General features: G+C 46.8%; 1 pseudogene; it reads right to left on the bottom strand.

Annotated features, from left to right (window-relative positions):
* Nucleotides 1-3: 3 nt before the first annotated feature.
* On the bottom strand, nucleotides 4-864 carry LOC104859376 (annotated as a pseudogene).
* Nucleotides 865-1,373: the final 509 nt, after the last annotated feature.

Raw genomic sequence — 1,373 nt, 5'->3', positions numbered from 1 at the left:
GTGCATGTACAGCTCATGGTTCCCGGTGCAGAGCTTCAGGATCCGCTTGTTAGTTCTCAGGCATGGGGCGTAGAACACAAAGTCAGGTGCTTTCTTATCAGTGGGCTTAATGACAGACTTTTTGTCTTTGAGAGATGTTCCTGATTTCACTCCATGGAAAACCAATTTTGTGGTCAACTTATCATCTTTCTCATAAATATTTAATCCAAGGCATCAACTCCAAGCCAAAGGTCTGTTCCTCTCTTGTTTGTGATCTCGAAATTATTGATTCCATACATCTCCAGGTCCTGAGCAATCTTCAGGTACTCCAGAGTAGCGTTATCTTTGAGCATCCCGCGGTGTTCTTCATGCCACACTTGCATCCGCTCCTCCCACTGGTCCCTTGTGAGTTTGTGCTTGTCCATGACCCTCTGTGGGATCAGCCTCTCAGAGCTGAGGCACCCTGACTTGTGCACTTCCTTGTTGTAGTCTCCAAACTTGGCCTGCACAGTGAAGGACCCCAGGAGCACAGCTGTCTCAGGGGGCCAGTAGATCTCATCACTAAGGATCCCCTCCTTCACCCAAAAGAACAGCTTCTGTGTGATGTCCTGGATGAGCTCCTCAGACATGTCTTCAGGGTAGAGCTTGGCCCAGAACTTGAACTGGAGGGGGTTCTCTTGCCTGACCTCCTAGGCAGATGCCTTTTTATCAAGTTTCAACCAGGTCAGAAATCCTTTGTTGTCCACCTACTGGAGGCCAAAGTACTACACTTCCTGGAGGCCGTTTGTCTTAACCACCTGATCAAAAAGCTGCTTTCCAGTGGTATTTGGCAAACTCCAGCTCTGCATCCATTATGGTGACCTGGACATTGATTGGCTTCGGCATTTTCAGTTCATGGTGGGCTGCCTCGATCTCCCAGAAACTCAGCTCTGCTTCAGCGACTGAGAGGTCTCTGGAGACCATGGCTCAGCTCTACGTGACTCCTTGGCTTTTGGCTTCTGAGTCTGTTCCAAGATCCTGCCTTTTCTGTTTATTGGGGATGAGAATTTGCTGCCTGTTGGGCCTAGCACTCCATTCTTTGGTTCTGGACTATGTTATTGTTTATGCCTCCCAGACAATCTTGATATTAGCATGCAAGGATGAACAACTGATCACAATAACCTTGGCTAAAATACTACAATCAGTAATTACAATAGCATCAAGCATACTCTAGAAAATGGAAAAAGGTGGTAACTTAATTTGCCACCTTTTTTTTGTTGTTGTTCTTTGTTTTGTTTTTGTTTTTTTGAGATAGGGTCCTGCTATGTAGTTGAGACTGACCAGGAAGTCATCATGTAGCCCAGGCTGGTCTCAAACTCACAGCAATCCTCCTGCCTCAGCCTCCCAAGTGCTGG

Source organism: Fukomys damarensis, unplaced genomic scaffold (genome assembly GCF_012274545.1).
Source record: "Fukomys damarensis isolate Sample0158 unplaced genomic scaffold, DMR_v1.0_HiC HiC_scaffold_353, whole genome shotgun sequence".
Classification (NCBI taxonomy): Eukaryota; Metazoa; Chordata; class Mammalia; order Rodentia; family Bathyergidae; genus Fukomys; species Fukomys damarensis.
This window is presented reverse-complemented; position numbering and strand designations above follow the sequence as displayed.